Below are 11,336 nucleotides of genomic sequence, written 5' to 3' on the forward strand. Positions count from 1 at the left end.
GGGTGTGACAGTGGTGGAGAGTGGTGTGTGACAGTGGTGGAGAGTGGTGTGTGGCAGTGGTGGAGAGTGGTGTGTGACAGTGGTGGAGAGTGGTGTGTGACAGTGGTTGAGAGTGGTGTGTGACAGTGGTAGAGATTGGTGTGTGACAGTGGTGGAGAGTGGTGTGTGACATGTTGTGGAGAGTGGTGTGTGGCAGTGGTGGAGAGTGGTGTGTGACAGAGTGTGTGGCAGTGGTGGAGAGTGGTATGTGACAGTGGTGGAGAGTGGTTTGTGACAGTGGTGGAGAGTGGTGTGTGACAGTGTTGGAGACTGGTGTGTGACAGTGGTGGAAGGTGGTGTGTGACAGTGGTGGAGAGTGATGTGTGACACTGGTGGAGAGTGGTGTGTGACAGTGGTGGAGAGTGGTGTGTGACAGTGATGGAGAGTGGTGTGTGACAGTGGTGGAGAGTGGTGTGTGACAGTGGTGGAGAGTGGTGTGTGACAGTGTTGGAGAGTGGTGTGTGACAGTGGTGAAGAGTGGTGTGTGGCAGTGGTGGAGAGTGGTGTGTGGCAGTGGTAGAGAGTGGTGTGTGACAGTGGTGGAGAGTGGTGTGTGACAGTGGTGGAGAGTGGTGTGTGGCAGTGGTGGAGAGTGGTGTGTGACAGTGGTGGAGAGTGGTGTGTGACAGTGGTGGAGAGTGGTGTGTGGCAGTGGTGGAGAGTGGTGTGTGACAGTGGTGGAGAGTGGTGTGTGACAGTGGTGGAGAGTGTTGTGTGGCAGTGGTGGAGAGTGGTGTGTGACAGTGGTGGAGAGTGGTGTGTGACAGTGGTGGAGAGTGGTGTGTGACAGTGGTAGAGAGTGGTGTGTGACAGTGGTGGAGAGTGGTGTGTGATAGTGGTGGAGAGCGGTGTGTGGCAGTGGTGGAGAGTGGTGTGTGACAGTGGTGGAGAGTGGTGTGTGACAGTGGTAGAGAGTGGTGTGTGACAGTGGTGGAGAGTGGTGTGTGATAGTGGTGGAGAGTGGTGTGTGGCAGTGGTGGAGAGTGGTGTATGACAGTGGTGGAGAGTGGTGTGTGACAGTGGTGGAGAGTGGTGAGGAGCAGTCGTGGAGAGTGGTGTGTGGCAGTGGTGGAGAGTGGTGTGTGACAGTGATGTGTGGCAGTGATGGAGAGTGGTATGTGACAGTGGTGGAGAGTGGTGTGTGGCAGTGGTGGAGAGTGGTGTGTGGCAGTGGTGGAGAGTGGTGTGTGACGGTGGTGGAGAGTGGTGTGTGACAGTGGTGGAGAGTGGTGTGTGACAGTGGTGGAGAGTGGTGTGTGGCAGTGGTGGAGAGTGGTGTGTGGCAGTGGTGGAGAGTGGTGTGTGACAGTGGTGGAGAGTGGTGTGTGACAGTGGTGGAGAGTGGTGTGTGACAGTGGTAGAGAGCGGTGTGTAACAGTGGTGGAGAGTGGTGTGTGACAGTGGTGTGTGGCAGTGATGGAGAGTGGTATGTGACAGTGGTGGAGAGTGGTTTGTGACTGTGGTGGAGAGTGGTGTGTGACAGTGGTGGAGAGTGGTGTGTGACAGTGGTGGAGAGTGGTGTGTGGCAGTGGTGGAGAGTGGTGTGTGACAGTGGTGTGTGGCAGTGGTGGAGAGTGGTATGTGACAGTGGTGGAGAGTGGTTTGTGACAATGGTGGAGAGTGGTGTGTGACAGTGTTGGAGAGTGTTGTGTGGCAGTGGTGGAGAGTGGTGTGTGGCAGTGGTGGAGAGTGGTGTGTGACAGTGGTGGAGAGTGGTATGTGACAGTGGTGGAGAGTGTTGTGTGGCAGTGGTGGAGAGTGGTATGTGACAGTGGTAGAGAGTGGTGTGTGACAGTGGTGGAGAGTGGTGTGTGGCAGTGGTAGAGAGTGGTGTGTGACAGTGGTGTGTGGCAGTGGTGGAGAGTGGTATGTGACAGAAGTGGAGAGTGGTTTGTGACAGTGGTGGAGAGTGGTATGTGACAGTGGTGGAGAGTGGTGTGTGACAGTGGTAGAGTGGTGTGTGACAGTGGTGGAGAGTGGTGTGTGACAGTGGTGGAGAGTGGTGAGGAGCAGTGGTTGAGAGTGGTGTGTGGCAGTGGTGGAGAGTGGTGTGTGACAGTGGTGAAGAGTGGTGAGGGGCAGTGGTGGAGAGTGGTGTGTGACAGTGGTGGAGAGTGGTGAGGAGCAGAGGTGGAGATTGGTGTGTGGCACTGGTGGAGATTGGTGTGTGGCAGTGGTGGAGAGTGGTGTGTGACAGTGTTGGAGAGTGGTGAGGGGCAGTGGTGGAGAGTGGTGTGTGACAGTGGTCGAGAGTGGAGTGTGGCAGTGGTGGAGAGTGGTGTGTGACAGTGGTGGAGAGTGGTGTGTGACAGTGGAGGAGAGTGGGGTGTGGCAGTGGTGGAGAGTGGTGTGTGACAGTGGTGGAGAGTAGTGTGTGACAGTGGTGGAGAGTTGTGTATGACAGTGGTGGAGAGTGGTGAGTGACAGTGGTGGAGAGCAGTGTGTGACGGTGGTAGAGAGTGGTGTGCGACAGTGGTGTGTGGCAGAGGTGGAAAGTGGTAAGTGACAGTGGTGGAGAGTGGTTTGTGACAGTGGTGGCGAGTGGTGTGTGGCAGTGTTGGAGAGTGGTGTGTGACAGTGGTGGAGAGTGGTGTGTGACAGTGGTGGTGAGTGGTGTGTGGCAGTGGTGGAGAGTGATGTGTGACAGTGGTGGAGAGTGGTGTGTGACAGTGGTGGAGAGTGGTGTTTGACAGTGTTGGAGAGTGGTGTGTGACAGTGGTGGACAGTGGTGTGTGACAGTGGTGGAGAGTGATGTGTGACACTGGTGGAGAGTGGTGTGTGACAGTGTTGGAGAGTGGTGTGTGACAGTGGTGGAGAGTGGTATGTGACAGTGGTAGAGAGTGGTGTGTGACAGTGGTGGAGAGTGGTGTGTGGCTGTGGTGGAGAGTGGTGTGTGACAGTGGTGTGTGGCAGTGGAGGAGAGTGGTATGTGACAGTGGTGGAGAGTGGTTTGTGACAGTGGTGGAGAGTTGTGTGTGACAGTGTTGGAGAGTGGTGTGTGACAGTGGTGAACAGTGGTGTGTGGCAGTGGTGGAGAGTGGTGTGTGGCAGTGGTAGAGAGTGGTGTGTGACAGTGGTGGAGAGTGGTGTGTGACTGTGGTGGAGAGTGGTGTGTGGCAGTGGTGGAGAGTGGTGTGTGACAGTGGTGGAGAGTGGTGTGTGACAGTGGTGGAGAGTGTTGTGTGACAGTGGTGGAGAGTGGTGTGTGGCAGTGGTGGAGAGTGGTGTGTGACTGTGGTGGAGAGTGGTGTGTGACAGTGGTGGAGAGTGGTGTGTGACAGTGGTAGAGAGTGGTGTGTGACAGTGGTGGAGAGTGGTGTGTGATAGTGGTGGAGAGTGGTGTGTGGCACTGGTGGAGAGTGGTGTGTGACAGTGGTGTGTGGCAGTGGTGGAGAGTGGTATGTGACAGTGGTGGAGAGTGGTTTGTGACATTGGTGGAGAGTGGTGTGTGACAGTGTTGGAGAGTGTTGTGTGGCAGTGGTGGAGAGTGGTGTGTGGCAGTGGTGGAGAGTGGTGTGTGACAGTGGTGGAGAGTGGTATGTGACAGTGGTGGAGAGTGTTGTGTGGCAGTGGTGGAGAGTGGTATGTGACACTGGTGGAGAGTGGTGTGTGTCAGTGGTGGAGAGTGGTGTGTGACAGTGTTGGAGAGTGGTGTGTGACAGTGGTGAACAGTGGTGTGTGGCAGTGGTGGAGAGTGGTGTGTGGCAGCGGTAGAGAGTGGTGTGTGACAGTGGTGGAGAGTGGTGTGTGACAGTGGTGGAGAGTGGTGTGTGGCAGTGGTGGAGAGTGGTGTGTGACAGTGGTGGAGAGTGGTGTGTGACAGTGGTTGAGAGTGTTGTGTGGCAGTGGTGGAGAGTGGTGTGTGACAGTGGTGGAGAGTGGTGTGTGACAGTGGTGGAGAGTGGTGTGTGGCAGTGGTGGAGAGTGGTGTGTGACATTGGTGGAGAGTGGTGTGTGACAGTGGTGGAGAGTGGTGTGTGACAGTGGTAGAGAGTGGTGTGTGACAGTGGTGGAGAGTGGTGTGTGATAGTGGTGGAGAGTGGTGTGTGGCAGTGGTAGAGAATGGTGTGTGGCAGTGGTGGAGAGTGGTATGTGACAGTGGTGGAGAGTGGTTTGTGACAGTGGTGGAGAGTGGTGTGTGACAGTGTTGGAGAGTGTTGTGTGGCAGTGGTGGAGAGTGGTGTGTGGCAGTGGTGGAGAGTGGTGTGTGACAGTGGTGAAGAGTGGAATGTGACAGTGGTGGAGAGTGTTGTGTGGCAGTGGTGGAGAGTGGTATGTGACAGTGGTAGAGAGTGGTGTGTGACAGTGGTGGAGAGTGGTGTGTGGCAGTGGTGGAGAGTGGTGTGTGACAGTGGTGTGTGGCAGTGGTGGAGAGTGGTGTGTGACAGTGGTGGAGAGTGGAATGTGACAGTGGTGGAGAGTGATGTGTGACACTGGTGGAGAGTGGTGTGTGGCAGTGGTGGAGAGTGGTGTGTGACAGTGATGGAGAGTGGTGTGTGACAGTGGTGGAGAGTGGTGTGTGACAGTGGTGGAGAGTGGTGTGTGACAGTGTTGGAGAGTGGTGTGTGACAGTGGTGAAGAGTGGTGTGTGGCAGTGGTGGAGAGTGGTGTGTGGCAGTGGTAGAGAGTGGTGTGTGACAGTGGTGGAGAGTGGTGTGTGACAGTAGTGGAGAGTGGTGTGTGGCAGTGGTGGAGAGTGGTGTGTGACAGTGGTGGAGAGTGGTGTGTGACAGTGGTGGAGAGTGTTGTGTGGCAGTGGTGGAGAGTGGTGTGTGACAGTGGTGGAGAGTGGTGTGTGACAGTGGTGGAGAGTGGTGTGTGGCAGTGGTGGAGAGTGGTGTGTGACAGTGGTGGAGAGTGGTGTGTGACAGTGGTGGAGAGTGGTGTGTGACAGTGGTAGAGAGTGGTGTGTGACAGTGGTGGAGAGTGGTGTGTGATAGTGGTGGAGAGTGGTGTGTGGCAGTGGTGGAGAGTGGTGTATGACAGTGGTGGAGAGTGGTGTGTGACAGTGGTGGAGAGTGGTGAGGAGCAGTCGTGGAGAGTGGTGTGTGGCAGTGGTGGAGAGTGGTGTGTGACAGTGATGTGTGGCAGTGATGGAGAGTGGTATGTGACAGTGGTGGGGAGTGGTGTGTGACAGTGGTGGAGAGTGGTGTGTGACAGTGGTAGAGAGCGGTGTGTGGCAGTGGTGGAGAGTGGTGTATGACAGTGGTGGAGAGTGGTGTGTGACAGTGGTGGAGAGTGGTGAGGAGCAGTCGTGGAGAGTGGTGTGTGGCAGTGGTGGAGAGTGGTGTGTGACAGTGGTGGAGAGTGGTGTGTGACAGTGGTGGAGAGTGGTGTGTGGCAGTGGTGGAGAGTGGTGTGTGACAGTGGTGGAGAGTGGTGTGTGACAGTGGTGGAGAGTGGTGTGTGACAGTGGTAGAGAGTGGTGTGTGACAGTGGTGGAGAGTGGTGTGTGATAGTGGTGGAGAGTGGTGTGTGGCAGTGGTGGAGAGTGGTGTATGACAGTGGTGGAGAGTGGTGTGTGACAGTGGTGGAGAGTGGTGAGGAGCAGTCGTGGAGAGTGGTGTGTGGCAGTGGTGGAGAGTGGTGTGTGACAGTGATGTGTGGCAGTGATGGAGAGTGGTATGTGACAGTGGTGGGGAGTGGTGTGTAACAGTGGTGGAGAGTGGTGTGTGACAGTGGTGTGTGGCAGTGATGGAGAGTGGTATGTGACAGTGGTGGAGAGTGGTTTGTGACTGTGGTGGAGAGTGGTGTGTGACAGTGTTGGAGAGTGGTGTGTGACAGTGGTGGAGAGTGGTGTGTGACAGTGGTGGAGAGTGGTGTGTGGCAGTGGTGGAGAGTGGTGTGTGACAGTGGTGGAGAGTGGTGTGTGACAGTGGTGGAGAGTGGTGTGTGACAGTGGTAGATAGTGGTGTGTGACAGTGGTGGAGAGTGGTGTGTGACAGTGGTGGAGAGTGGTGTGTGGCAGTGGTGGAGAGTGGTGTGTGACAGTGGTGTGTGGCAGTGGTGGGGAGTGGTATGTGACAGTGGTGGAGAGTGGTTTGTGACAATGGTGGAGAGTGGTGTGTGACAGTGTTGGAGAGTGTTGTGTGGCAGTGGTGGAGAGTGGTGTGAGGCAGTGGTGGAGAGTGGTGTGTGACAGTGGTGGAGAGTGGTATGTGACAGTGGTGGAGAGTGTTGTGTGGCAGTGGTGGAGAGTGGTATGTGACAGTGGTAGAGAGTGGTGTGTGACAGTGGTGGAGAGTGGTGTGTGGCAGTGGTGGAGAGTGGTGTGTGACAGTGGTGTGTGGCAGTGGTGGAGAGTGGTATGTGACAGAAGTGGAGAGTGGTTTGTGACAGTGGTGGAGAGTGGTATGTGACAGCGGTAGAGTGGTGTGTGACAGTGGTGGAGAGTGGTGTGTGACAGTGGTGGAGAGTGGTGAGGAGCAGTGGTTGAGAGTGGTGTGTGGCAGTGGTGGAGAGTGGTGTGTGACAGTGGTGAAGAGTGGTGAGGGGCAGTGGTGGAGAGTGGTGTGTGACAGTGGTGGAGAGTGGTGAGGAGCAGAGGTGGAGATTGGTGTGTGGCACTGGTGGAGATTGGTGTGTGGCAGTGGTGGAGAGTGGTGTGTGACAGTGGTGGAGAGTGGTGAGGGGCAGTGGTGGAGAGTGGTGTGTGACAGTGGTCGAGAGTGGAGTGTGGCAGTGGTGGAGAGTGGTGTGTGACAGTGGTGGAGAGTTGTGTGTGACAGTGGTGGAGAGTGGTGTGTGACAGTGGTGGAGAGTGGTGTGTGACAGTGGTGGAGAGTGGGGTGTGACAGTGGTAGAGAGTGGTGTGTGACAGTGGTGGAGAGTAGTGTGTGACAGTGGTGGAGAGTTGTGTGTGACAGTGGTGGAGAGTGGTGAGTGACAGTGGTGGAGAGCAGTGTGTGACGGTGGTAGAGAGTGGTGTGCGAGAGTGGTGTGTGGCAGAGGTGGAAAGTGGTAAGTGACAGTGGTGGAGAGTGGTTTGTGACAGTGGTGGCGAGTGGTGTGTGGCAGTGTTGGAGAGTGGTGTGTGACAGTAGTGGAGAGTGCATCACTACCCTCCTCCTCCTCTGCACCACTACCCTCCTCCTCTGCACCACTACGCTCCTCCTCTGAACCACTATCCTCCTCGTCAGCACCACTACACTCCTCCTTTTCACCACTACTTTGCTCCTCTGCATCACAACCCTCCTCCTCCTCTGCATCACTACCCTCCTCGTCTGCACCACTACCCCCTCCTCTGCACCACTACCCTCCTCCTCTGCACCACTTCCCCTCCTCTGCACCACTACCCTTTTCCTCTGCACCACTACCCCCTCCTCTGCACCACTACCCTCCTTCTCTGCACCACTACCCTTTTTCTCTGCACCACTACCCCTCCTCCTCCTCTGCACCACTACCCTCCTCCTCCTCCTCTGCAATACTACCCTCCCCCTCCTCCTCTGCTCCAATACCCTCCTCCTCTGCACCACTACCCTCCTCTTCCTCCTCCTCTGCAATACTACCCTCCCCTTCTTCCTCTGCTCCACTACCCTCCTCCTCTGCACCACTAACCTCCTCCTCTGCACCACTAACCCTCCTCCTCTGCTCCACTACCCTCCTTCTCTGCTCCACTACCCTCTTCCTCTGCACCATTAACCTCCTCCTCCTCTGCACCACTACCCTCATCCTCCTTCTCTGCACCACTGCCCTCCTCATCCTCTGCACCACTACCCTCCTCCTCCTCTGCAACACTACCCTCCTCCTCTGCATCACTACCCTCCTCTTCTGCACCACTACCCTCCTTCTCCTCTGCACCACTACCCTCCTCCTCTGCATCTCTACCCTCGTTCTCCTCTGCACCACTACTCTCCTCCTCTGCACCACAACCCTCCTCCTCTGCTTCACTACCCTCCTCCTCTTCCTCTGCACCACTATTTTCCTCCTCCTATGCACCACTACCCTCCTCCTCCTCCTCCTCCTCTGCATCACTACCCTCCTCCTCTTCTGCACCACTACCCTCCTCCTCTTCTGCACCACTACCCTCCTCGTCCTCTGCACCACTACCCTCCTCCTCCTCATCTGCACCACTACCCTCCTCCTCCTCATCTGCACTACTACCTTTATTTTCTTCTGCACCTCTACCCTCCTCCTCCTTCCCTGCACCACTACCCTCCTCCTCTGCCCCACTACCCCCTCCTCCTCCTCTGCATTACTACCCTCCTCCTACTCTGAACCACTACTCTCCTCCTCCTCTGCATCACTACCCTCCTCCTCCTCTGCACCACTACCCTCCTCCTCCTCCTCTGCACCACTAACCTCCTCCTCCTCTGCTAAACTACCCTCCTGTTCCTTTGCACCACTACCCTCCTCCTCCTCTGCACCACTACCCTCCTCCTCGGCACCACTACCCTCCTCCTCTGCACCACTACACTCCTCTTCTGCACCACTACCCTCCTCCTCCTCTGCACCACTAGTCTCCTCTTCTGCACCACTACCCTCCTCCTCTGCACCACTACCCTCCTCCTCCTCTATACCACTACCTTCCTCCTCCTTTTGAAATCTACCCTCCTCCTGTTCTGCACCACTACCGTCCTCTTCCTCTGCACCACTACCCTCCTCCTCCTCCTCTGCACCACTACCCTCCTCCTCTTCACCACTACCCTCCTCCTCCTTCTCTGCACTACTACCCACCTCCTCCTCCTCTGCACCACTACCCTCCTCCTCCTCCTCTGCACCACTACCCTCCTCCTCTGCACCACTACCCTCCTCCTCCTTCTCTGCACTACTACCCTCCTCCTCTTCTGCACCACTACCAACCTCCTCTGCACCACTACCCTCCACCTCCTCTGCACCACTACCTTCCTCCTCCTCTGCACCACTACCCTCCTTCTCCTCTGCACCACTACCCTCATCCTCATCACCTGCACAATTAGCCTTATCCTACTCTGCACCACTACCCTCCTCCTCCTCTGCACCACTATCCTCCTCCTCTGCACCACTACCTTCCTCCTCTGCATCTCTACCCTCCTTCTCCTCTGCACCACTACTCTCCTCCTCTGCACCACAACCCTCCTCCTCTGCTTCACTACCCTCCTCCTCTTCCTCTGCACCACTGTTTTCCTCCTCCTCTGCACCACTACCCTCCTCCTCCTCCTCCTCTGCATCACTACCCTCCTCCTCTTCTGCACCACTACCCTCCTCCTCTTCTGCACCACTACCCTCCTCGTCCTCTGCACCACTACCCTCCTCCTCCTCATCTGCACCACTACCCTCCTCCTCCTCATCTGCACTACTACCTTTATCCTCTTCTGCACCTCTACCCTCCTCCTCCTTCCCTGCACCACTACCCTCCTCCTCTGCCCCACTACCCCCTCCTCCTCCTCTGCATCACTACCCTCCTCCTCCTCTGCACCACTACCCTCCTCCTCCTCCTCTGCACCACTAACCTCCTCCTCCTCTGCTCCACTACCCTCCTGTTCCTTTGCACCACTACCCTCCTCCTCCTCTGCACCACAACCCTCATCTTTTCCACCACTACCCTCCTCCTCCTTCTCTGCACTACTACCCTCCTCCTCCTCTGAACCAATACCAACCTCCTCTGCACCACTACCCTCCTCCTCCTCTGCACCACTACCTTCCTCCTCCTCTGCACCACTACCCTCCTCCTCTGCACCACTACCCTCCTCCTCCTCTGCACCACTACCCTCCTCCTCTGCACCACTGCACTCCTCTTCTGCACCACTACCCTCCTCCTCCTCTGCACCACTAGTCTCCTCTTCTGCACCACTACCCTCCTCCTCTGCACCACTACCCTCCTCCTCCTCTATACCACTACCTTCCTCCTCCTTTTGAAATCTACTCTCCTCCTCCTCTGCACCACTACCGTCCTCCTCCTCTGCACCACTACCCTCCTCCTCCTCCTCTGCACCACTACCCTCCTCCTCTGCACCACTACCCTCCTCCTCCTCTGCACCACTACCCTCCTCCTCTGCACCACTACACTCCTCTTCTGCACCACTACCCTCCTCCTCCTCTGCACCACTAGTCTCCTCTTCTGCACCACTACCCTCCTCCTCTGCACCACTACCGTCCTCCTCCTCTATACCACTACCTTCCTCCTCCTTTTGAAACCTACCCTCCTCCTCCTCTGCACCACTACCGTCCTCCTCCTCTGCACCACTACCCTCCTCCTCCTCCTCTGCACCACTACCCTCCTCCTCTGCACCACTACCCTCCTCCTCCTCTGCACCACTACCCTCCTCCTCTGCACCACTACACTCCTCTTCTGCACCACTACCCTCCTCCTCCTCTGCACCACTAGTCTCCTCTTCTGCACCACTACCCTCCTCCTCTGCACCACTACCCTCCTCCTCCTCCTCTATACCACTACCTTCCTCCTCCTTTTGAAATCTACCCTCCTCCTCCTCTGCACCACTACCGTCCTCCTCCTCTGCACCACTACCCTCCTCCTCCTCCTCTGCACCACTACCCTCCTCCTCTGCACCACTACCCTCCTCCTTCTCTGCACTACTACCCACCTCCTCCTCCTCTGCACCACTATCCTCCTCCTCCTCCTCTGCACCACTACCCTCCTCCTCTGCACCACTACCCTCCTCCTCCTTCTCTGCACTACTACCCTCCTCCTCCTCTGCATCACTACCAACCTCCTCTGCACCACTACCCTCCTCCTCCTCTGCACCACTACCTTCCTCCTCCTCTGCACCACTACCCTCCTTCTCCTCTGCACCACTACCCTCATCCTCATCACCTGCACAATTAGCCTTATCCTACTCTGCACCACTACCCTCCTCCTCCTCTGCACCACTATCCTCCTCCTCTGCACCACTACCCTCCTCCTCTGCATCTCTACCCTCCTCCTCCTCTGCACCACTACCCTACTCCTCTGCACCACTACCCTCCTCCACCTCTGCACCACTAGTCTCCTCTTCTGCACCACTACCCTCCTTCTCCTCTGCACCACTACCCTCCTCCTCTGCACCACTATCCTCCTCGACTGCAACACAACCCTCCTCTTCTGCTTCACTACCCTCCTCCTCTGCACCACTACCCTCCTCCTCTTTCTCTGCACCACTATCCTCCTCCTCTGCACCACTACCCTCCTCCTCTTCCTCTGCACCACTATCCTCCTCCTCTGCACCACTACCCTCCTCCTCTGCACCACTACCCTCCTCCTTCTCTGCACCACTATCCTCTTCCTCCTCTGCACCACTACCCTCCTCCTCCTCTGCAACACTACCCTCCTCCTCTGCACCACTACCCTCCTCTTCTGCACCACTACCCTCCTTCTCCTC

Source organism: Procambarus clarkii, chromosome 46 (assembly GCF_040958095.1).
Source record: "Procambarus clarkii isolate CNS0578487 chromosome 46, FALCON_Pclarkii_2.0, whole genome shotgun sequence".
Lineage (NCBI taxonomy): Eukaryota > Metazoa > Arthropoda > Malacostraca > Decapoda > Cambaridae > Procambarus > Procambarus clarkii.